The sequence below is a fragment of the Agrilus planipennis genome, unplaced genomic scaffold (genome assembly GCF_000699045.2).
Source record: "Agrilus planipennis isolate EAB-ADULT unplaced genomic scaffold, Apla_2.0 scaffold15, whole genome shotgun sequence".
Taxonomy (NCBI): domain Eukaryota; kingdom Metazoa; phylum Arthropoda; class Insecta; order Coleoptera; family Buprestidae; genus Agrilus; species Agrilus planipennis.
The window spans coordinates 1,179,366-1,206,534 of NW_020438871.1; the positions used below are offsets into that span (position 1 = coordinate 1,179,366).

The 27,169-nt window shown below is 35.2% G+C and overlaps 1 protein-coding gene across 3 annotated transcripts in view; it reads right to left on the reverse strand.

The window, feature by feature from the left end:
• Window positions 1-27,169, reverse strand: part of LOC108735209 (hemicentin-2-like) — a 329,541-nt gene that overhangs the window by 92,217 nt on the left and 210,155 nt on the right. The gene's annotated exons all lie outside the window — the stretch shown is intronic.

Sequence of the window (27,169 nt, forward strand, 5' to 3'; positions counted from 1 at the left end):
TTAGCGAGGGTTCCTATCCGGTTTGGCAACCTCGACAGCCTGTATCTTTAATAATTGAATAGGAGAATATCTGGAAGTGCTACGGATTCTTAGATGATTATCAAATTTAAAAAAATGAAGAGCACAATGCATTTTAGATTATCTGCTAAGATCAAATATTCTGGAAATTATTAATAATCCTCAAGCACCATAATAGTCTCCCATAATCAATTTTGTTTTAGTATTTATATCGTCTAAAGTGATAGTAGTATTTAACCGACCTTTTTAAACTTATAAAGTTAAATTTATAATCCACAAAGTATGTAGTTCTTACACAGGTATGTAAAATTACGATATCTGAGTTTTTGGAACTGTTGGATTCAAAAAAGAAAAATTGCCCGTCATCAGAGGGGAACAAATTGGTAATAAATCATAGCGTCCTAGTTTTCTTGTACGTTATTGGGAAAGTACCGAAATAACTGCGAGATTCTGTTGACATCAAATAATTCGAGCTTACTCTCTCCTTAAATAAAAATAACGCAAGGGTTATAAATTTCAAAAGACTGATAACAAATGAATGTAAGAATTGGAGTTTCTTTTTACCAAACGTTAAATTTCTTAAAGCAAACAACAATGCTATAAATATAAAAACTATGTAAATAATGCGTTTCAGAAAATACTACAAACGGCACAGTGAACGCCATCTGTAGCACGATGCTACATTTTAGGATTACGTTGATGGCGTTCACTGTGCCGTTTGTAGTATTTTCTGAAAAGCACTGTTAAGACAGCAGGTAAAAGTTGGTCTGTGTTCTGTCGGAGCTGCCTGCGACGCGCTGATGAGATCCAAAAACATCGAAATCGCGATCCGCGTCTGACAGTTTCGACAGAATATAGACCACTTCGAATTATTTTATGTAAATAATGTACACCTAGGTACCTAATTTTTGCTTATTTGAGTGAGATGTTTACTGCTCGAAACAAAAATTTCTTTGCTGTAGTGTACAATACACGAGTGAGTTTATTTAAACGTTTTAACACTCTCAAAAAAAGGTAAATTATGAAAAAAGAGAAAAACCGGAAGTAAGACCCCATCATTGCACTGGGCCATAAATACCGACGCAGTTAACTGATGAAAGTGAGATTTCGAGGATTATCAAATAAGGTGCTTAGTAGCTATCAAAAAGTTATTAATTCGTTTGAGTGTTCAATGGAAGAAACAAAATAGCTGTTAATTGAATGGAAATTAGGGCACATTGAAGGCAATGGCTGAAGAAGAATCCTCCCCATCACCTAGTTATCTATCGGATGTTAACATCGCACCAACTTTAACGGTAAATTCAGTGTTAATTTCGTGTAAGCATAAAAATATAACGTACTTTTTTACTGACATCTTCAGAAAATGCACTTCTAAAAAATCTTTATGATAGCGAATTAAAGCGATCTCTTGGAAACTAATATGGAGTCCTAAAAGTAAATGAGATAGTTCCAATAATGAAGATAAAAATTATTCAAGTAAAGACGTTATAACGGTTGGTATCATTTAAAGTATGTATTTATATATCGGAAAACAAATTTACATTATCTTTTTTAATTGTAGAACTAATTGAAAGTCTCGATAACTGTGTTGTATGGCTAGTAATTTGTGAAACCCTTACCAGGGATTGAAAATAACTAAGACTAGGGGAGACCGGGGATAGTTGACTATAGGGGTAGGTAGACTAACTACCGAAAACTCTTCGACAGTGTATGAACTATGTCATCTGATCATAACCAAGCATTACATTTCGCGTCCCGCTCAGTTGTCTGAAGCGTCACATCGCGGTCGTGCGTTGTTTTCGAACACTGACATGTTTTTCATATTTCAATCACATAAGTAATATTTTGATATATTGTATTTTTTGATCTGATGCCTACTCGTTTTATGTAAATCATTTTTCTATTAGTCCTAGCGTTTAATGAGGGCACATTTATCATATTTCATATCTTATTTTTCAAGTCAACGGCAGTGTTTAGGCTAGCCATGCGATCAAAATTAAAAATGGCGTCTGGGGTTGGTAGACCAATTTTTTTCGGGGCTGGTTGAATAATTATTCAACCAACCCCAATGAAATATGTAGTTGAAAACAACACATAAATTAACTTTTTATTGGACTTTTAAATCGTTACGTGGCCAAATTAAAAGAAAAATTAGAACAGAATCCGAAATTGACGAGAGCAGAATTAACCCTGGACACAGTGGAATATATAAAAAATTGACAAATTTTTACTAATCTAGAAGAGGAAACTTTAGCCAGTTTATTTTTTAACAAAAGGTTCAATTATATTAAAAAAATGTTTAATTATTTGCTCCTTCTCATGATTTGACTCTTACTGGTACATGAGTCAACTTACCCCGGGCATATGGTCTACCTACCCCGGGCCAGGGGTAGATTGACTAAGATTTAATATTTTGTAAAATGCATTAAATCATCACTATTATACTAAACTAAGAACTAAATATTACATATTTTTATTAGGTTAATAGATTTTCTATCAATTAACATGCTTTTCTTGTCTATATACATTAAAACACAAAAAATATGAACTATTCAGTAAAAAACTAGTCAACCGTTCCCGGTCTCCCGTACTCAAAAATTGTTAGCCGGAGAGGGTAAATTATGTAACATCTTTAAAAGATAACCATCTCTGAGAATACAAAAAAAGACACTTAATACCTGGTAACAAACCAATTAGAATATTCATAGTCATTTGCAATTTGTAATAATATTTCTTCCGCAGTTGATAATTATATCTAGATAGCAAACAGACGCTATTTATCATTTGAGATGAGTTCTGGACCGAATCGAATATGCTAGGCTTAACGAAATATTATCTATATTCGATGAATTTATGAGTTATTGAAACAACTTTAAAATACTTCTAATTTGCAAATATTTTAAATTAGTTAATATGATTTAATAGAACAATGATGTTCCCGGTTTGTAGCCCGGCGGCGAGCAGATAGCGCGGGAAATTTTAAAATCCGGACACAAGGAGAAACCTGGACCAATGGCAACCGTATACATGATATTACACATCTGAGTCAAATCGTTTTCTGTAAAAATTTAAAACCCCGAAAGTTGACCGTTTACTGATGGATCTTACATTTAATGTTAGCACCTCTTTTGACGATATATAAATATGAAAAGTGCACGATAAGGAAATTCGTGCGGATATGTGCAAAGGCGGCATAATAAACTAAATAATAAGATGCTTCTTGGACAGAAAACCTTCATTTACTACTTTGGTATAGAGTCAGTAAATTCTGCCAATCCCCGGCATGTACCTATACGTATACGTATATATTTTGGAGCTTTATTGTCGAATATTTGCAGATATACGTATAAAGTTAAATAGATTTCATGAGTTTGATGTACTTACTTGTGAATTCGATTTAAAGTTTCATCACAATTTAGGGTTATCAATACTGCTCTTGCATGCTTGCATAACTCGAATTCATATTTTACATAGTTTCAGAAAAATATTCGATTTGGGGCTCAAATAGTTTTGCTTTATTAATTGAAATTCTTTGACGCTGATAGGGTCACTGCAAATGCCAATCTGCCAAAAATCTGGCATTCGTTATACTTCGTTTACTTTCTGTAGCGATGTGAGTTCCAGTTTGACCGGCGCAAAGTAGAAAAGAACAGCACTAGGCCAGAAAAGAAAAAAGACAACTCTCGGTCAAACTCTTAACCGGTGAGGAGCGTATAATCCGTACAGTACTGCACGGAAAAATTGACCATTTTATCCACTACAATTGCATTGCTTAAATGTGCTGTTATTGGTACCAATTACTACTGAAAATATCAACGAGATGTTTATTTATATTTGAAGACATATTAAAGGTTTTAACGCTTGTTTTCGACTTGCACTACTATTAATGATTGAACAAAACTTTTGGCAGGTACTGTATGATAAAAGTATGAACAAGAGTCGAGAGTATAATGAGCTGTTTTCTCCCTACCTACGATTTTATCAGCGTGCATCTAAGACATCGGAAGAGGCACATCGGTACAGAAAGTAAATGAAGTATAACAACATCGTCGCATTCTGAAATTTGCTCAGCCGCATCTTAAAATGTCTAATATTACAAATTGGCTTCGACATGTGCAACATTGTGGCATTAGATGCGAAACGCTGTTGGTCGAGTTTGACGTTACGTTGTGGCAAAAAGGTCACATAACGTATGAAAATAGATCGTTTTGTTTTGGTGGCACATGCACAAATCAAATATGTAGCATGCACCTTATCCGATGTATAAATTACGTCTTGCGTGAATGAATGTACGTATGTATTTATGTATCTTCGCATGTATTTTCCATGTGTATGCTTGTGCATGTATTGGTTCGCGCCTGTATATCTGCGGTCCGGTGTACTGGTACTATTGTGTCAGTTGTTCGACCCGAACCAATACAGTAGAACCGATAAAATTGTTATTTATGTTCTTCGAGTTATTCGAATGCCACCCAGATTACTGCATGCATCATAATATGAAATTAGGGTAATCTCTGCGATTGTATTGTATTGTACTGTAATGCTGCGCTCTGATTTTCTTACTTTTTGGTCAAAGAACCATATTCCACATTTGGAAAAATTAAGGGAGAAGGTACATAAAAAACAAATGGAATTTATAGTTTCTTTAGCTTTGGATTCATCTAACAAGTGAAGTTTTTCGAATTGTATTCTATTCTATTCTACCTTCATTTTTGCAAAGCTTCCAGTTAAAATTTAGTGTAATGTAGTGATTGTTTCATGTAAATACTATTAAGATAAAATTAAGGAACATGTTCCTGTAATATTTCCCAAAGTGAAGTGCTGTGTTAACTAACACCTCGGTATACAATATGACAGTTTACTACAAAATGATGCGGTACTAAAAAGCTTTCATAAGCGTTTTATTTTGATTAAGCGTTGCATCATATTTCTCATTTACCTAGCCATTAACGTTGAAAACATTAATTAACTTGTAATGCAAACATCATCGTGTTTGCTGCAACCGAAAACTGGAAAAGAATATACAGTGTCGTCGGCGATATTTTACTTATTTCAACCCATCGTTTACCTTGAATTTGTTAAAGAGAAATAGTAATCGTAACTTTTTCTTCGAAACTTCTGTCGAATATGCCGTAACATTCACATTTTCTAGTGTAACTCCTGCCTGTAAGACTGCAAATGCAAGTGTCAGATAGTTATTTCCAGGCCAAACTTCAATATCTGGAAATGTGGCAATAACTTTAACGTAGACAATTAAAAAGAGAAATATCGATTGTTAACCCGGAAATTACGAGGGTGGATTGATAAGTTTCCGGCCTGACCAAGAAAAACAAGGTTTTAAAAAAATTTTTTTTTTTTATTTCTCAACATAATCTCCTCCAAGGCTGATACATTTCTCATAGCGGTGTTCCAGTCTATTAATGCCATCTCTATAGACTGATTCGTCAAGCTCCTCAAAATAACCATTTACAGCTTCGATTACTTCTTCATTGTCCGCAAATCTCTTACCGCCAAGCCATTTTTTGAGATTAGGGAACAGAAAATAGTCACTCGGGGCTAGGTCTGGAGAGTAAGGAGGGTGCGGCATCAATTCAAACTTTAGATCGTTGATTTTAGCCGTCGCAACGATTGACGTGTGCGCTGGTGCGTTATCGTGATGAAACAAGATTTTTTTCTTCGCCAGATGAGGTCGTTTAATTTTCACCTCGTGGCTCAAACGTTGCAATAAGTCTGCGTAGTATTGACCAGTGATAGTATTACCCTTTGCAAGATAATCAATGTATATAATACCTCTTGCATCCCAAAAAACAGTAGCCATAACCTTGTTCGCCGAAAAAATTGTTTTTGCCTTCTTTGGAGTTGGTTCCCCTGGTCCAATCCACTGTTTAGACTGTTCTTTGGTTTCAGGAGTGTAGTGGTGGACCCACGTTTCGTCAACGGTTACGAATCGACGCAAAAATTCGCTTGGATTACGCTTATACAATGACAAATTTGCGGTAGAAATGTTTTTTCGAATCAATTTTTGGTCGACTGTTAGCAAACGCGGCACCCATCTTGCACAGAGCTTTTCCATATGCAAATGTTGGTGCAAAATATGTTGCACACGTTCATATGACATCTTACAGGTCTCAGCTATCTCACGCACTTTCAATCTGCGGTCTCCCAGCACTATTTGATGAATTTTTTCGATCATATCTGGAGTTGTGACCTCAACGGGGCGTCCTGAGCGAGGCCCATCAGAGGTGCTCACACGACCCTTTTTAAACTCGGAAACCCACTGCTTAACGGTTGAATATGACGGGGAGGATGTCCCCAGTGTTGAGTCCATCTCTTTTTTAATTTCCTTCGGCGTTAACCCCTTCAAATAAAAGTATTTGATGACAGCACGATTTTCCTGCTTTTCCATTTTTACGAAAACCACAGAGGCGTCTTGTTCAGCGTGCTGTCAAACCTACACTAGCAAGGAGATCGGGCTGAAACTATAGCTACAAGCTATCCAAGGATGGTACTATAGAATGTCACCTCAAGGTAGGCCTAGTGGCGTCATCTCTTGGTTAGGCCGGAAACTTATCAATCCACCCTCGTATGTTACTACTGTCATTGAAATTTTGTTTTATTTTTGAAAATTTTCTGGGAGTAACGTATAATGCGACTGGTACATTTTCCTGTTGAACGATGAAATAGGCTTTTATTGCATTACAACAGGAGCAAGTACTTTAGCAATTTAATTCCAAACACTGCGTACCTATGTATTGACGTATTTCGCTCTAACTGTTGGAGAAGTGGATTAGTTTAACTTTACCGAATGGCATAGCGTGGTGTTACAGACAGATTTAATAATCATTAGCCGTTGGAGAGACAAAGAGAGAACGAGGAAGATAAAGGGATTTGCAGTTTCCGTAGATGATCTGTTTAAATTCTAAGACATATGGTAACATTAAACGCATGCTCTGGAGGGATGCATTTCGAGTCAAGTTTGATATTTCCTGTCATGTACAAACCTGCTAAAAATCTATTAACTTCCTGATGAGAGAGTCTTTCTTTTCACTTTTTTCCTTCTAGATACAAAATATTTTGGTTGTCTCGGACGGTGAAGTGTCCATTTCTTCAGTTTTCTAAGCTTCTCTGTCATAGAAACGACAAAAAAGGACCGATTGTTGATTCCAATTTGTTTTTGATTATTGTAGAATTCCTTGAACTGTTAGGATTTCTACAATTGCCTCAACTTCTCTTTTGATCTTTACAGGCCATGCAGTTTGTAGAACAGATGACGTCTTTGTTTGCCTATTGCCAAATTGAACTTCCTAGTCCTTGCGTAACTCTCTATCGGCCTATCTCACGATTGCTATCTTTCAGAAGTTGCTTCATGTGCCAATGGTATATTATATTCGATACCAAGCAGCGTGGTTTAACGGTTAAATCATAGACTAGTATTCGGAAAGATGTCGGTTCATTTCCGGATCCGTTTTTTTTTTTTGTCCAAGCTTTTCTGTTGTTTTTTTGGATTATTTAGTGAGCGACATGACCTAGAGGTTTAATCCACTGCACATATACAGCTCCGATTTCGAGTCCATCTGTCCTGAGTGAAGATCGATGAATAATAATACGTTCATTTTTTCTGATCTCAATGGGTGTTGTTTAGACAACGCTAATCCATACACTTCGACCGCAACTGATAGAACTTGAAGTTTGAAGCGATTCTACACCCTCCTTGCTTCCCCGACTTCGTGCCCGGCGATTTTTATTTTCATCTACTCACGAGATACATAAAGTGATCATTACATCTCAAGTAATGAAGTGGGGGTAGCTATCATGTGTTGGATATGAGAAAAATCATATAAATTTTCAGCAACGGAATGAAAAAACTTGGTACACGTTGGGAGAAGTGTAAGAATTGTACTATAGTTTAACGTACTTTTGGCCTAATCTTCCTATTTGCCTTTGTGCATCAGTTTCCAGCCTACCCTTGTATCTTTGATTTTGATGGAATAAAGCGTTACAAATATTACGACATTATACACAACAATTTAGATGAAAGATAATAGTGGGTGTCATTTGAGGTGTAATTCTTCTCGTGGAATAATTTAATTTAAGCGGAGATTTTGTAGGGTACCCTCCGTTGTTTTCGACAATTCGTGCACTTTAGCTTTACTGAATTTTAATGATTTCTAACTAAATTCGGCCGGCCACAACGCACATATTGATTGATGATTTAGGAAAGCGGAACCATCATACCTCTTTAAGCAACACAAACACTTTAATCCGTTTTATGCATACAACATACATACATACATAGTAGACATACACACATTTCCTCAATGATGTCATGAACCACACAGTAATTTTCAGCGTAATGTTCGTGGATAATCCGGAGATTAACGTAAGCTGATTAGGTAAAAACCGTACGAACCCTTATTATTTAAAGCAAATGTGCCATCCAAAAAAAAATACGAACTACCTCTTGATTTCGTTTTGATTACGCACTAAATCACTTGTAGTCAAGATTTATTAGAAAAACTTAGTAGATAAATAAATAATTGCAATCGCGAAAGAAAAATCGATTCGTCACTTTTGTGAAGGTATAACTAATAAAATAAAAAAAGACTTCTAATATCCTACATTCCTCAGATAAATTTAAGATAGCCGAAGTTAGTAAAAGAGGAGATTTAAAAAAGACAGATAGGGTCGTCCATCGTGGAACTTTCCACCAAACAACGTGCAAATTAAATTATTTCTTCATCTTGATAAATGTACGATGTAGAAGCTTTAACTGACTCTAATGTTCCTTAAATTACTGACCTCAAACAAACAAATAAGAAAGTTGAAGTTGCTTTGGAAATAAATGCCTGATGTTTCTGTTTTATTAAAAGTAACGATAAGTAAGTATAAAAGGCGATATTCATAATAAAAGAAAAGAAATAATACAATGCGTCCCTTATAATTGCCCAATGTTATTGATTTTATTAAAACAGTACCTTTCGATGCGGCTCTTGTAATGTAATGGTAATTGGGAGAAAAACTGGGGAAAACAAATCAAGATAGAAGAAAACTTCCTTAACTTAAAATGCTCAGACTGTCGTAGACTATAGGTAACAGGCGTTTATCTGCTTTTTTGTAACCAGAGATACTACTAGTCGGAAATACCACGCTTGACGACAAGTCTAAACCTGGATTAGTAGTGGAAATCCAAGTATAGACTTGTCAGTCCAATCTTAGAATAATTTTGTTCTTGGTTTAGTATTAGTTGCCTAATCTTGAGTTAATATTGTTCACTAAGTGTTTGTACAATACTGGCTGTCCAATGTTGGGTTGCTATAGCTCCCCAATGCCTGGTCCAATACTGGCTGCCCAATCTATGGTCAGAATTGTTCACCAAATCTTTATTTGGGCAATTTTTAGAAAAGCCCATTCGCATTAGAAGCTAAACAAAATTTGGTACGCACAATTGTAGTAATTCATCATATAACTATATTGATTTTGGTTGAATTTTTTTATGTTTCTTAGTAACTTTTATAAGAATTATTAATAATGATTTAAATTTAGCTTTATTTGGTTCTTTAGATTTGTATTTTGTTTACAAATTTCCATGATAGATTAATGACAATCTTAATTATGGGGTAGTTAGAATTCTCTTTTATACGGTTCTACGTAAAAAATGAATTCAGTTAGCCAATTTTCTTGTTTAATTTAATTTATATCCTTGGGGGCATCCATTAATTACGTGAGCTCCTTTTCGGTCATTTTAGACTCCTCCCCCCCTTTGGTGAGATTTGTCAGGACCCCCCACCCTTGCGTGAGATTGACAAAATGAACACTCAAAATATTTTTTTAAATATCTATAAGTTGACGTGAGATTTTTCGATTATCCCCCCCTCGGTTTAAATGAGATTTGGTGAGATTTCGTTGGACCCCTCCCCCCTATTCTGAGCTCACGTAATTAATGGATGCCCCCCTTTCGAAAACTATTGTAGTAGTAGTGCTTGAGGTAGGGTAGCTAAAAGTAACAAAAAAGTAGACATAATCCCACCGACTGCAATTTTCTAGTGATGATAGCAAAATTGACTTTCCAAAATAGGGAATTTAACTTGTTTTATTCCTTTATCCTGTTGCCCCTCAAACGAAACTGGCTTCTAATAAGATTATTCTAAATTGAGAAATCTTTAGCCTACAACCGCCAACGTGATCAAATTCTAAATTCGAAATTTTCATTCATCCCTTTACGGAATTAGATTTTCCTGTTCTTGAACCGTGCCTACTAATAGCCAAGAAAATCGGTTTAGATATTTGCTTGGGTAACGCTCCCTAACAATAAAAATTTAATTAATTTTCTTGAAATTAAGGCAGCCCGTGCACTCAAAAATAAATCGTAGTAGGTACCTATGTGCCCGAAACGGTAACAATAAATTTTATAGATTTCAGAATAGGTATTAGAATATGTGTAATTAATTAATACAGTTATTTTAATTTTGCGGCTAGACATGTATCATTATGACTATCATCATTATCCTCATCAGCATAAGGTCCTAAGTCCTAACACTGGTTGGACACGCACCTCCACCTTTGCCTATCCTGAGCTAATCTTCGCATTTCCTTAAAATTAGAACATCCCACATCCTTAACTATTTGTGAACAGTAATCTAATGTAGGTCTACCCTACCCCTCTTAAGTTCTGTTTCTGCTTCTAGCCTCTCATGCCTGAAAATGTGGATTGGCTTCCACAGTAATCTCTATTTTCCTATTCTTTCTAATACCTACTCATTTATAACCTTCTCTATCCACGGTATTCTCATCACTCTCATGTAATACCATATTTAGAACGCTTCTAACCTTTTGTTTTCCGCCGCGCCCCCCGCATCCGAACAGCGTCGCACTCAACACATACACCTTTAACAATATTTTTCGAATTTCTAAATTATGCGGTAGTTAGTAATTCCAACCCTGCGCTATCCCCTGCTCCTATCTGACTCCCTAGATAGGTACCACAAATCAGCCACTTCTAATCTTTCGTCTCCTATCTTTAAGTACGTTATTTCCCTACTTTTTATTGTTTTTTCTTCTATATGTATATAATATATAATAAAGTACCTTCTGGACTAATTTATTGCGAACTTTACAGTTAAATCTGCTAAACTTAAATTAATCTAGTATCGCAACGTGAAAATTCGGAAAAATAAGGAAGATTTTAATTAATGTAAGACAAACGAGAGAAGAATTGATGATATAACATTATACAGTTCTTAAATTCGAAAATTCAATTTAGTCCAAGACTCTTACATTGTCGGATTTCCTCTAACAAACGAAGGTTATTAAAATTTCTCTCACAAATCGCCAACTTCATTTTAATTACATCTACCTTAGTGAAAGCAGTATTGATCCTTGGAAGAAGAATTTTAACTAGGACAAGTACGCTGAAGACATTTTAAAATGTATGAATTTATTCTTACCAAGTTAACAAATGGAATTCCTTGCGATGTTTCAAATGAAAAAGTTTCTTACTCACCTGGAACAAGAAAAGAAGAAAAGTTATTAAGAAAAATAAAAAAGAAGCAAGACGTGTTCACAATATTTAAATGAAAAGTACAGTTATTATAATATAACTCACACAGACTGTACAAACTAGACATCTACATAAGTACATCAGAAAAGTAAAAGAAAAGTCCTATACAATATTTACATTAAAAAGACCTTTCCATCTTATACTACTATAGTATATTTATTGTAAATTGCAATGTATCTACATACTACGACATATAAAATAGGTTTTGGCCAGTATTAAAACTGAATTCATGAGATGTACCGTTTGATGCAAATAATACTGAATGGGCCTTTTTGAGTGAACTGCATACATGTTTTGTTATCATTACAGTGTGGCTTGCATAGGACAAAAGATTTTAATTAGGTCATGTACAAAATAAGTTCAGAGTTCAGCGTCATACAAAGTTAATGTATGTAATATGTTTAAGTCCTTAAAACTACACAGTTACTCATTAACGTTAGATACTTTAGAAATAGCAATTTCTAAAAATTTGACATGATGACTACATATGCAAATAAAATTTCATTTGTATTTGATATTAATTACTGTTTTAATTATTGTGTAGAATTTAACTCCCAATCAATCAAAAAAATAGATATCAAGAAATTGGTACATTAATGAGCATACAACCCGCCTTAAAACTGAAATAACTGAACGAAACTGAAACCTTTTATCTTTAAACATAAGGGAGATAACCCGCAAAAGTGTCGAAAATGAGATACCCTGTATATTATTAGTCTCTTTGTTGATGACATTTGTAAAATTCTTGGTGCATACTATATATTGTGGTTACTATATACAGTACAAAAAATTGATTGTAGCTCCTTATCGGAAAAAAACAGGTTTAAAATAACAAAACTTTAATTGTTACCACAGTAACTATTTAACAAAAACTCTCAAAGTTTTGACGACAAAGAGTTTTGTTACAGAAAATTTGTACGGAATTTATCGGAAAATTAATTAACAATGGAAAATTCCATCGTTTCTTGAAAATATTTACCGGTTAGGAATAAGTCAATTTATTGGTGGAATTCAATTACGCTGCATTTCCACAAATTGTTGGTATTTTGCGATTGGTCAGTGAGTCTTTGATGATGTTCATTTAAAACAGTGAGAGGTATTTTGTTTTTAATTTACAGTGGTTTATAGAATTTGGCGTGCGCTGTCCGTAACGGTTACGCTGGAATTACTCAAATGATTGAACCATTCAAATACAATGCTTTTAATACTAAACGCAGACCACTGCGTAAATTTGCCAACTGCAATGGTCCCTTTTGATAGAATCGAAAATTAATCAAACAAAAATTGATATAATTAAACAATTTTACGAGTTATAAATTTCCAAAAGGAAATTAAACGTTCATTATCATAACAACACCTAACTATACCCGAGATAAAAATGTTCAGTCTTTCAGAGTCTCTGAAAGTGAGACTCGAGTCTCCGTCTCTCATCGAGTCTCTCTGGTGTCACTGAGAGAGAGACTGTCGAATGAACGAGAGACTCGAGTCGCTCATAGAGAGATCCTCATTTCGTATTAAGTCTTTTAACGAGAGACTCGAATCTCTGAACGAGAGACTCGAATCTCTCAATAAGTGGTGTCTCGATAGGCATGGTTAAAATTTTCTAAGTTCAGCATATTTTAGAGATCCCAATTTTTCTACGAGAGACTCGAGTCTCTCAGTTTTCCAGTTTTATTCATTCAGTCTCTCTGTAAGAGACTCGAATCTCTGAATTAACAATTTTATCGTTCGTGTCTCTCATACAGAGACTGTGAGAGATCCATAAAAACACCTAGGAAATAAATCAGGGACTGTGAAAAGTGTGAGAGACGCTCTCAGAGACGCTGAAAGACTCTGCGAGAAAAGTTTTACAAGCAGTGCACAAATTTTCCATTTTCTTTTTTCGTTGGGGATCATCGAATTAAGATTTTTAGTCACATGCTTTATGTATATGTATATTCAGATCGCGATATTGATAATATAATTAATTAAAGAAGTAAAATATTTTGTGTCATAAATGGAAAGTATGTAGTGACAATTTGATTAAATGTTTAGCGTGTAGAATATTGGGCGTATACTTTGGACAAGAACTTTATTAAGAGGAGACTAATCAAATCGACTGGATTCGTTGGTATACAATGCAGACAACTGGTCCTGTTATAAGGGCCATACAAATTGCTTTAGAGGAATTTAATCCAGTTATATTCTCCCTAACCTTGCTTCCGATCTCTTTGTTCCGGAGCTTAATGTGTAGAAGCCTCATTGCCAGTATTCGTCTTCCACCGATTTAGAACCGTCACCAGCCTTTTATGCTCCAATAATCAGCCATTCACCGTGACTACTACCACTAGCACAATCTTATTCAATTTACTTTTCGCGTGACGTATGAAAGCCTTTCACTGAACAATCACAATTGCAAAAATTGCTCGTCCAACCACAACGGTGGACATCTTGTCTCTTAAACAGTTCAAAATCACTCACCACACTTGTCCCGATACCACTTTCAATTCCGAGCGTAAAGCTCTGACCCGACAAAACACTCACATGGTGTCTACCTATGCAAACATCTTTTACATTTCAAATTTCTATTTTCCCTTTCACCCTACTTTTAAATTCTTCAATAAAAAACTGTTGGACATATTTAAGCAGCAGAAAATAGAAGGACGTCATGTATTTTCTAAAGATATTCAAGAAAATACGTCTGATGAAAGATTAGTAAATAATTTACTAACAGTAAACACCATTATAAATTATTATTTTTTTAATTTTCTCATAGCGGCCCTAGACAAAAATTTTCAGTCACTCTCCAGTCTCTCAGAGTCTCTGATAGCGTCTCTCACAGTCTCTCAGTTATTGCGTAGGTGTTTTTATGGATCTCTCACAGTTTCTGTATAAGAGACTCGAACGATAAAATTGTTAATTCAGAGATTCGAGTCTCTCACAGAGAGACTGAATTAATAAAACTGAAAAATTGAGACTCGAGTCTTTCGTAGAAAGACTGGGATCTCTGAAATATGTTGAACTTAGAAAATTTTAACAATGTCTATTGAGACACCACTTATTGAGAGATTCGAGTCTCTCGTTCAGAAATTCGAGTCTTTCGTTCAGAGATTCGAAGCTCTCGTTCAGAGACTGGATACGAAATGAGGATCTCTCTATGAGCGACTCGAGTCTCTCGTTTAGAGACGCTAAACAGTTTTTTTTTGACAGTTTCTCGAAAGTCTTTCTCAGCGATACCAGAGAGACTCGATGAGAGACGGAGACTCGAGTCTTGCTTTCAGAGACTCTGAGAGACTGAACATTTTTATGTCGGGGGTGTCACCACTCAATGCGTTAGTTTTCAGTTAGGACAATAAAATGGATTGGTTGTGCAAAGCAGTCATATTACATTTCAAATGTATTGTGCCCATCATCCTTTGTTACAGTTTCCCATCCGTTTCATTCCAAAAGAGTTTTGATAGAATTTTTGTGACTGTAAAATTTCATGAGACAGTGTAATAGATTTTGTTTTTGCGGAATGCTATTCGTATACGTATTTTGGTGGAGGTAGTAGTCCGGGTACAGGAACGTATAACTAATGGCAAAGCGTTTGCGTTTCCTTAAAAAGTGTGAGTCATGTAATTAATCTCGACTTAAAAGGAATTAGAGTCAGGCAGATAAACCGCGTAATTGCAGCATGAAGTGCATTACATAATTGCAGACGAGTAATTGCCAGCAGTAGGGTAAATATCTGTCTGTGCGGTTGGTACCGCCATGCTACCTTCAGCAACATCAGCCTTGACACATGCAGGTGTCGGATTGATGTACTCTTCAAGAATCACGCAATGTTCAAAAGCTTAAGGAACGGTTGGAAGAGTTTTCAAGTTAATTCATGCAAATTAACTATCACGACCGACTATAAACTAGCGCCTACGTTACTTGCCTACTGTCATTATTGACATGGAGCAAAGATACAGTCAAAAAGGAACCAGACTTTACTCATTCAGGAGTACAACACATAATCTACTAACATATCTAAGAATGACACGAGTAAGCGACAAGAGGCACAGTCGTGATAGAACACGCCGTAAACATATACCGTAGGAACCAATCGAAAAAGTAACAGCAACAGTACGTCCTCGTATTTTGTATCTATTATACAAAAAAAATAGTTATGCGCCTGAAATGTGTACGTTACCTCATCTGATGTGCTCGTTGTAATATAAGGCAGTACTAATGTTAAGGTGTGTATACACATCTAAGCACGAACGCGTTCGAGACGAGACAAGGCGGAACGAATAATGTCTACTGTAGGCGTGGTAAACTGCCTCGTTCTCTCGCAAGGCTATTCGGACTTGAGTCGTTTCAAGTACTTCAAGGACGTATGATTTAACGTGGTGGAAGGCATTTGTGCATATACTTATCGAGTTCTCATCTGTTCCGCCTCGCCTTGCTTCGAATACATTCGTGCTTAGATGTGTACGCGCCTTTATTACTATACATCAATTATCTTTTTCTCGTAGTTTTATCTACTTTCCACTTTCTTTTCCTAATTAGTCTTAAAAATGACGATAACCAAGACCCAAAATTTTTATAACTTCCACGACTCCAGATAAGGCGCCAATTGTTGTTCGGATTTTTATTTCCAAAAGTACGCTCGTAGTTATAATTGTTAATTTAATTGGATGCATGACTCGCAGGCGTGAGTGAGGCAAAAAACGAGCAATTTCAACGTCGAACTTTAGATGTCTCTATTGTTTAAACTGTTAACTTTTCCGTAATGTTCTCGCGAACATTATTGTATATATAGAATTGGCTCTACCGATTTTTCTCCTAACTAGCATAGTTTTCCGAGAAAAACGCCAGTGCATACAGTTTATTCTAAAATTTCACCATATTTTTAGGTTTTATTATTCTTGAACTGAACAAAAATTTGTAAACTTAACTGAAGCTATTCATGTTATCGTTTGAACAAAAAAGGAGAAAACACTGCCGGGCTGTGTGGATATTGTAATAAATAAGAATATCGTGCAGAGATTTTATTAGAAATTATGATGTTACGAATTGTAAGCAAGAAGCTGTGCAAGATTTTTCGTTTAATTAGAAAAGGAGAAGTTATAAATTTTGTTGGATTTATGTATAAGTTTAAAAAAGAAACAAGTAATAGGAGAAACGGAATTAAACTAAGCGATATTCCTGTTTACTCTAGGGAAGGAACGTGCGTCAGGTTTGGAGCAATGCTGCTAATGCGGAAAAAGGAAAATATATCATTTATCATTTCCAAGTGAAAAACGTAAAGTATAAGCTCGCCTAGCGCTTTCCTTATCAACGACCCGCTGATACAAAATATGAATGATCAGTTGTACATTTTCGGCATTTCTAAATTGCGTTTCTCTCGTTCTACGGCTCTAATAAATTATTTTTGATATTTTACCCGAAACTATTAATAACTCGAAAAATTAATGAAGACTGCAATCTTCCCAATCCATCCGACATGCGAACAGACAGACCATGTTAAATAACCACTTCCTTTTTCATGCGTATTCCAATGTTTTTATCTAATGCGAACAGAAAATCTTTTAAAATTACAAACAACAGAATGATCATCTCAAAAGTTATCATATTTTCTTCTTTTATGTGCAATAAGTAAATAATACTAATAATATTAACTCGAACCTCTATAAACTCATCGCCGTTCTCATGTCTTAATAAGATAACAACTCAGAATCAAATAGAATTTATCACATAGCTTATGCTAGTGAATACAAGTAACTCACTCATTAAATAAAAAAAACTTTAAAACATCTAATTCCTTACCCTCTAGTTTCACAAAAAATAACAAAAAACCTTACCAATAAAGAGCTCACGTCAGGTTGTGCTCAACATCATCAAAAGGTCGTCAGTGCTAAGACTGGTTGGACACGCACCTCCATTCTTTCCTATCCTGAGCTAAACTTCGCATTTCCCTATAACTAGAACAGCCCACATCCTTGACTATTTGCGAACAGGAATCTAATCTAGGTCTACCTCTACCCCTCCTAACTCCTATTTCTGCTTTTAATATGTCTCTGACTAGACCTTCATGCCTGAGAACCTCATCATCACAGGGTCGTCAGTCCTAAGACTGGTTGGACACGTACCTCCACTCTTTTCTATCCTGAGCTAAACTTCGCATTTCCCTAAAACTAGAACAGCCCACATCCTTAATTATTTGCGAACAGTAATTTAATCTAGGTCTACCTCTACCTCTACCCCTACTAACTCCCGTTTCTGTCTCTAATATGTCTCTGACCATACCTTCATGCCTTAGAACCTCATCATCATAGGGTCGTCAGTCCTAAGACTGGTAGGACACGTACCTCCACTATTTTCTATCCTGAGCTAAACTTCGTATTTCTCTAAAACTAGAACAGCCCACATCCTTGACTATTTGCAAACAGTAATCTAATCTAGGTCTACCTGTACCCCTCCTAACTCCTATTTCTGCCTCTAATATGTCTTTGACTAGACCTTCATGCCTGAGAAGGTATCCTACTAACCTATGTCGCCTATTTCTTATTGACTTCCTCAGAGTCCTCTATGCTCCTATTCTTTCTAATACCTCTTCATTTCTAACCTTCTCTATCCACGGTATATCCTCATCATCTGCCTGTAACACCACATTTCGAACGCTTCTCCGCCGCGCTCCAAACATACACCTTTGACAATCTTTTTAGAATTTCTAAATTAACTAAATTCGCGAGCATATAAGTGACTTCTTTTTATTGAAAGCGAGAATAAAAAACCGATCTCAACATTTAATTACTATTGAGAAAAACCTACAAAAGTTCAATATTAACTTTTATGATTTACATGTTGAAAACGAAGGTAACAATGTAAACGTATTAGAAATCTTAAAAATTATTAAATGAGTCCAGTCTTATATTTATTAACTATTTATAGGTAAACAAATCACCCTAATTGAACATTTTATAACTATGTAAGTATATTATATATATATATATATTCAAGTAAATTTGTATTTAGTTTGTAAGTTTAATCATTTTTCCACTTGATATGTTACCGAAATAATTAGGTATTGTGGATTTCAACATATAAACGTTTTGTAGTTTGTGTTTGCATGGAAATAAATGGTAACTTAAAGATGGTTGATGTAGGTAAATGAGAAAAGTGTTGCGTATGTTTTCGGGGTGTAGTTTTAAATGGCGATACGCTGTGTAAATTATTATTCAGTGTTAGAATTGGATTAAGTAGGGCCATGGGTTTACCATGTTCCGGTTGCATTAGGCAAATGGCGGAAGAGAGCTGCAGGGGAGGTTTCTACGTTAATCCTTTAAGCACATGGCACACTACACATATATCTTTGGCATGTGAAATAATCGATAGCCATTGTCCCCCTTGGCTCGCAGTTTTCGGCCAGCAGTTATTTTTATGAGTAAGCAGGAAATATTTTACTGGTGTCCTTCTGACACCAACACGCAACATTAATTATATTACACCCTCGTTAGTAACATAAATCAGCGGCGGCTCGTGCTTTCAAAAATGTGTGAAGAGCAACAAAACCAAAACCACAAAAAGTGAACTCAAAATTAGGTACAGTATACCCTTCAATATGTGCTACAGGAAGTGTCGATTAATATGAATGATTCGAGTGAAGGGGAAGTACATACTTATTAAGTATCCCCACTACCCCGAGACAAGTAAGTGGAGAACGTTATTTGTAAAATGCAAAATACATTTCTGCCTTTAAAAGTTTTGCTAGTATCACCGATCAAACATTATATAAAATGATAAATGAAGGTATTAGAAGCTTAAAAAGGGACAAAGAGACATTCCTCGAATACCTTCTAATTCTTTAACTGAAGAGAGCTCAAAAAATTCTAAACTTCTCGGAAATGGATAATCTAAAATACTGGATCAATATTGTTTTTTTGGGTTTAATGTCCATGAACTGTTGAAGTTCCAAATTGATATCAGCACCTGCCAAATCACCACTTATCGTACCTTTAGCGGCAAACTACGAAATTCTATGAATTACGACAAAACAGACCGCAAAACAATATGAAATCGATATACGCCAGCTGTGTAAAACTGAAAACTACAAGATATTGTGGTATGCTGATAAATACATATATTAACCCAAAATTCTTAGAAAACGATTCGAAAAACTTCGCTTATTAGATGAGCCCAAAGCTAAAGAAACTATGAATATCATTTCTTATTATTACAATGTGCAAAAGATCAGAAACAAAATGGGGTTGTAAATATTTTGATATAAAATGATTGATGTTGATTTTATATCAATAAAATTATTTGCAATCCTATTTTGGCTCTGATCTTTCACGGTAAACAAACTAGTTTGGCATCAGTGTGTTTTTGCCAATTAATACATGTGACAAAGGCAAATAAGCAACTGAAGAAACTATAACATAAAGATAGAAAAACTATATCTCAATCACTTCAAACAGAAAATACGAATCATACCCAATCTTCGCAGCTGGTGATATAGTGCAAACACCACTATTAGTCTAGAAAAACTCCAATATTTGAAAAATAACCAAATGCCTGCAAGGTTTTCTTAAAAAATATTTTATAAAATTAAATGGGTACTAGAAAAAAGTATTTTGAAAATACTTACTTTGCATTTAGCATTTAGGGAAATCTAATTTGTATTTTACATTTGAAATAACAAATCAAAAAAGTATTTGTATTTTGTATTTAAATAATTTAAAAAAAATATTTTTCACATCTCTGGTCAGTACAAACATCGATAAATCGTTCAGCACCCCAGTAACAATTTCCACCCACAATTAAACCTAATTTTATGCTCTCCCTAATATGCTGCAATTTAGCAAAACTTATTCTACAGTGCAAATATCAGGTTTATGGGTTAGAGATACGATTCCAAACGCTACTACACCGTTATGGAAATTCATTCGAGTTCTCCCATGTTGGATTCACTTAATAGATGTTAATCTATAATTGTTTCCATCGGCATTGACTTTTTTGTGCAAATACAAGCCACGCTAAACTGTTTTAAATTAGTTTTTATACGCATGCAGTCATGTTCAGTTAAAGCGTAATTACCGGCGCTCGTTCTAGTAAGTGCATGCAAGAGTGACATCGCAAAATGTGGTTTTCCGAGTTTTCTACAAATTTAATACCCGCCTCCTCTATTGCCATAAGGATGTCCTGACAAGGTAAAATTATAAGCTTATATAACAGCGCTCGCAAACTTGTTTCTTCGTAAATAAGCCTTCACGAACTCTACCACAAGGGTTTCAAATTTCTACCGCACACTTACCCCTCAATCTTTAAAATAGTTAATCTAACCATAATAGCGTATTTAAAAATTCAAAATTGTTTATTTACTTACTCTTACACATCAAGCATGAGTGACAGCTCTTGATTAATTGTAATTGGAATATATTAGTATTAGTTCCTAAAGTGGTGCTACCAGATTTGAGGAAATGTCCCCATACCTTTTGGGGAATTTAGAACCAGCATAGATAGATAAAAGGGAATGTATTCGTATTTGGTATATGGAAATAAATAAAAGTAAAACAAACATTCTGGTATGCAAGGAACGGAAAAATAGGAAAAGAGAAAATATAAAGATAGGAGACGAAAAATCAGAAGAAGTGGCCAATTTTAGGTATCTAGGAAGTCAGATAAGTCAGGACGGAAGGAGTAGTAGGGATATAAAGCAGAGGATAGCGCAGGGTCGAGTCGCCTTCAATAAAAACAAGTCACTTCTATGCTCGCGTACGGTTAATTTAGAAATTCGAAAAAGGTTGTTACAAGATGTATGTTTGGAGCGTGGCGCTGTACAGGTGCGAAACATGGACGGTGGGAGCTGCGGAAAAGAAAACTTTAGAAGCGTTCCAAATGTGATGTTACAGGCGAATGATGAGGATACCGTGGATAGAGACGATTAGGTATTAGAAAGAATAGGAGCACAGAGGACTCTATGGAAGTCAATAAGAAATAGGCGAGATAGGTTAGTAGGACGCCTTCTCAGGCATGAAGGTCTAGTCAGAGACATATTATAGACAGAAACAGGAGTTAGAAGGGGTATAGGTAAATATAGATTAGATTACTGTTCGCAAATGGTTAAGGATATGGGTTGTTCTAGTTTTAGGGAAATGCGAAGATTAGCTCAGGATAGGAAAGAGTGAAAGTGAGTGTCCAACTAGTATTAGGACTGACGATCTTATGATAATAATAATGATGATGATACGAGGGTGGATTGATAAGTTTCCGGCCTGACCAAGAAAAACAAGGTTTTTAAAAATTTTTTTTTTTTATTTCTCAACATAATCTCCTCCAAGGCTGATACATTTCTCATAGCGGTGTTCCAGTCTATTAATGCCATCTCTATAGACTGATTCGTCAAGCTCCTCAAAATAACCATTTACAGCTTCGATTACTTCTTCATTGTCCGCAAATCTCTTACCGCCAAGCCATTTTTTGAGATTAGGGAACAGAAAATAGTCACTCGGGGCTAGGTCTGGAGAGTAAGGAGGGTGCGGCATCAATTCAAACTTTAGATCGTTGATTTTAGCCGTCGCAACGATTGACGTGTGCGCTGGTGCGTTATCGTGATGAAACAAGATTTTTTTCTTCGCCAGATGAGGTCGTTTAATTTTCACCTCGTGGCTCAAACGTTGCAATAAGTCTGCGTAGTATTGACCAGTGATAGTATTACCCTTTGCAAGGTAATCAATGTATATAATACCTCTTGCATCCCAAAAAACAGTAGCCATAACCTTGTTCGCCGAAAAAATTGTTTTTGCCTTCTTTGGAGTTGGTTCCCCTGGTCCAATCCACTGTTTAGACTGTTCTTTGGTTTCAGGAGTGTAGTGGTGGACCCACGTTTCGTCAACGGTTACGAATCGACGCAAAAATTCGCTTGGATTACGCTTATACAATGACAAATTTGCGGTAGAAATGTTTTTTCGAATCAATTTTTGGTCGACTGTTAGCAAACGCGGCACCCATCTTGCACAGAGCTTTTCCATATGCAAATGTTGGTGCAAAATATGTTGCACACGTTCATATGACATCTTACAGGTCTCAGCTATCTCACGCACTTTCAATCTGCGGTCTCCCAGCACTATTTGATGAATTTTTTCGATCATATCTGGAGTTGTGACCTCAACGGGGCGTCCTGAGCGAGGCCCATCAGAGGTGCTCACACGACCCTTTTTAAACTCGGAAACCCACTGCTTAACGGTTGAATATGACGGGGAGGATGTCCCCAGTGTTGAGTCCATCTCTTTTTTAATTTCCTTCGGCGTTAACCCCTTCAAATAAAAGTATTTGATGACAGCACGATTTTCCTGCTTTTCCATTTTTACGAAAACCACAGAGGCGTCTTGTTCAGCGTGCTGTCAAACCTACACTAGCGGAGGATGTTCTAACACCTTAATGCTTGCAACAATCCAAGGATGGTACTATAGAATGTCACCTCAAGGTAGGCCTAGTGGCGTCATCTCTTGGTTAGGCCGGAAACTTATCAATCCACCCTCGTATGTGTAGCAGGGCATTCTAAACAATAATTGAAATGTATAAAAATGTAAAGCCGAATGTGAAGATTTTCAATTCAAGTCAAAAGCAGAAGCTTTATTCTTTATTTACTTGTTTGAAATATAAACGCCTTCTGGCAGAGAAATATTCTCTTCACTATAAATCTGTTGGATTGTATAAATTTTACAATCAATTGCACATACAATCCGCCCGGAAATCATAATATTTGTTCGTGTGATTCCCCGTCGGTGATTATACTGAATAAATCAGGAAAGTTACCTGCTTGCTGGATTTTATAAATTCTAGACTGAATTGTTTGTCAGGGGTGGGAAAGCTAGAGAGGCAAAAATTTAATAGGGAATAAAAAAGTCACCTGATAACCCTGTCCTAAAATATAGCGAAAGTCTCTTGTTTTACTTATTTATGTATTTACAAAAATAATCCTTACTTTTGGAACAAAATTCTTCACAAGTATTTAAATAAATTTTTAAAAATAGCTATTTGGAAATTTAAAAAGAATTTTATTTTACATGCATCTTATTATTTATTTCGTTTCTATTCTAAAATTACTCACTCAAGGAGTTAAAGATTTAAAATGAATTTAAATTTTCGACTCGAGATAGGTACCTACATGTAGGTAAATCCATAAATTTTCTGAATGCTTTAGAAAATACTACAAATGTCGCAGCTCCGACAGAACACAGCAGGTAAAAGTTGGTCTGTGTTCTGTCGGGCTGCCTGCGACGCGCTGATGAGATCCAAATAGATCGAAATCGCGATCCGCGTCTGGCAGTTTCGACAGAATACAGACCACTTCGAATTATTTTATTGGATTAAGCTAATGTGCCTATCACGTTGAGGTTGGCTACGCCGGGATTCGTTTTCAGCAAGTAGATATCCACACTAGTGGACCTTGTTGGAGCATACGTAATCCTAAAATGAGATCCAAAAAGATCGAAATCGCAATCCGCGTCTGGCAGTTTCGACAGAATACAGACCACTTCGAATTATTTTTTTCTGAATGCTGTTTAATTCATGAGTTAGGTGTATTTGCTCAAAATATACCTACTGTTTCTCAAAGTATACTGTTTATAAAACATTTTACCTGCATTAAAATTAAACAATTTTTTACGTTTACTGCATACTTCTTCATTGTTTCTACTTTATCTGCCTTTATATTATCTAGTGATTTCCTTTTTGATATACTAGTACATCTACATGAAATTTAGTAGTAAATATTTTCTTGTTCTTTGGAAAAATAATCAACCAATTAAAAACATAATTTCTCTGGAAAACCTTCTACGAAAAAATCACGTAGCGACATAAATAAATTTATAAAGTTTTTCAATTTCCGCAATGATCTTGAAGTATGTGAATGTATTGGCACATCCCTCGGTTCACTTCTTTAAAGTTTCCCAGACTATATGTTCTACCACCAAGGACATGAATTACCGCCAAGTCGAATTTAATTTCCAGTTTTTTCGACTGAATAAATTGGTGAGAACATTACTTTTGTTTCATTTTTCTAATTAAATCGGTAAATTCTTTAGTAACAATGACGTAAGTTTTAAAGGGGTAGCGGAAAGAATAATTGTGAGTTGTGAAGGATAAAATTGTTTCACAAACACAATACTTGCGCCACTGATGGCAGCTAATTTCGAACGTCAGAGCAGCTAAAGGATAATTTCCAGAATTTATCATTGCGTCCAGTGAAGCTTTCACAAGGTAATGAATTTTTACACATCAAAAAGTTTAAAACATTTTACACTAAGTAAACTAATGTCTACAAAAGAGAATAATGAAACAAGCGTAAACAGTGTACCTATGTTACCAAAAATATAATCGACCAATTTTTATTTTAAATAAAAAATACAATGTTTATTGCAACATGCAAAAAGATACTTACAATTAGTTGTTTTTGTAAATCGATATGTGACATTAATACTTAATGAAGACCGTAAACACACGAAGAAACAATAGTAATTAATCTTTAATATGAACTAATTGTGAGTGGATATTGTTTTATGTGAAACGACATTGTTTACAAGATTTTTTTTTTCATTTCACTTTCTTACGAATGTAATCTAACTAAAAACAATGACAACTGGTGCATAAAGCCTTTGGGAAAAACGCTCACTCATATTTTTTTATGATAAATGAGAAGGGGCAGTAAGAAACTTATTCTTGCTGACAAGGGGAACGCGTAGGAGGAGAGGAGATATAAAAATTTTACCTACAGGAGGTTATAGGTACAACGTAAAGAATAATAGACATATCAAATAAATAAAATCAAATTATTTTTAGATCCGATTAATTGCAGTTGGATTTTTGTTTTACTTTCGATTTTCACTTGCTTTATTTTAACAATTGCTTATTTATCTTATTGTCTATACTTACAGATATATGGCCGTAAGTGCGGAGTTTGCAGGAAATGACAGAGGACTAGATATAAAACAAGTAAATGTTTGCAGGTTCAAATGCTAACTATTTTCGAGAAAAACTTGTTTGAAAGTACCAACAAGACCCAATCCGGCTCTGGTAAATAACGGAGAGATATGCGATGATGAAGCAACACCGCGTTCAATAATCTGTTATTAACTTCATGTATTCAAATTTAACCCTTTTATCCCCATTTTTTCTTCTCTCCTTTTTTAGCATATACTCCCACATCCTCTGTATGTATCCTTCTCTTTTTCGTACTCATATCATCTCTTATATAAATATCCGTCCTCTTCAGCCTTCTACGATTTCTAATTACCTGTACCTTATATTCCCACTTCCCTATATTATATTTGTCCAATCTTTCTTCCAATTCCTTTCCTTTATACTTTCATTTTCTTCCTGAATTTCATCTAGTTTCTGCTCCAATTTTTACCATCTTATTTTTATGTAACTTTTCTTGTTTTTTGTCACTTTCTCTCATTTTTTTATTTTCTTCTTTTAATTCTTTTATCAATTTTATTAGCATATCCCATTTGCCTGTCTCTCTCTAACAATTTTCCTTTTAATTTTTTCTATTCTTCCTCCAGCTTTTCTTTTTTTAATTTGCCCCTCTTATCTTCCTTCCTTAAACCAACTTTTTTTCTTTTCTTTCTTCTCTACTTCTACTATTTTCTTCTGTAAGTGCCTCTCTCTCATTGTCTAGTTTACATTAGAATTATCTAAATTTTTAAAATTTTACTTTCTTATATCCCCTCTTTGGAAGATTTATCTTATTATGAAGCATCTTCTATTTAAAAAATAGTTTTTTTACTTAAATTTATTTTCTACCTCTATATATAGTCTGTGTTCACAGTCATGTGATGACTACTAATTACACTTTTTCGTAGCCCAAAATCAGGGAAATTTGTTGACAACCGTTTTACGAGAAACTTGAAGCTTATTTTAAACGATATCTAATTAGGAATGTTGACTGTTTGTCAATGTGGCACTATATCGATTATCCTTTTAAACGAAGACGTGGAGAATGCTGTGTAGAAGGTGTAGAAAAGGCTCAATGGCTCGTTTAGAGGCTTGTTATTTGAAGAAAGGCAACCATAGAAAAAGAGACAATGTGGAGCGATTTTCCCGCCGTTATGTCATTTTAATCGTCGCGACGTCAGGAAGAATAAAATTCGTTTCGCTGCCACCTTTTAACATCTAAGGCGGCAAAGCAGCGCTTAGTGTCGATAGAAATTCTGCCATGCCGCCTGCCTCGTTTTCACGTGGAAAATGGAATACACAATGTAAAGTGCATCAACAGGATTACCTATAAATGCACTTTATTCAAATATTTGTGCTGCTTTCTGTTAGTACACGATGTCAAATTTTGAATTTACGTAATATTTGCTGTTTACCAATGACATCGCTTCGGGAAGAAATACATCAACGCAATATAACCATTAACAAAATGTCCAGACACTTTTGAGATGTTAAATGGAAAATCACAATGCATTGCACGTTACGTAAGAAATGTCGCCCTAAAAATATAACTTATAACAGTATATTCGATGCAGTGATTAATTTACAAAAAGTATGTTGGTGATTAAACGCGGGGAGCCTAAAAAGTATGGCGCTGATGAGGGAAAATTATTCATAGTTTGGATGATACAAATCAACCTTTACAGT